Genomic DNA, 309 nt, shown 5'->3' with positions numbered 1-309 from the left:
GACCCGAAGCGGCGAGCCAATTTGTCGAAGGGAAGCATGTTTTCCTTAGATAGAACATCTCACCGAGAAAAGATGGGCTCTCAGCATTCTTCGAACTTTCATCTAATTTTCGCGAGCATAGTCGAGGAGATCAAGTCTTAAGTTCTCAAACGATATCGCATATACATTATTCAATAAAGAGATGTGTGGGATCTTCTCTTAACGACTCGTTACTTCGAATTCTATTATACAAATGAATCGCATAGCGTTTTCCACTACTTATAACCGTCTCAACCACATAATCGATAATCTCTCTCTCTCTCTCTCTCT

Source organism: Atta cephalotes (assembly GCF_000143395.1).
Source record: "Atta cephalotes unplaced genomic scaffold scaffold00030, whole genome shotgun sequence".
Lineage (NCBI taxonomy): Eukaryota > Metazoa > Arthropoda > Insecta > Hymenoptera > Formicidae > Atta > Atta cephalotes.
The sequence above is the reverse complement of the archived record's forward strand: the minus strand, read 5'-3'. Positions refer to the sequence as shown.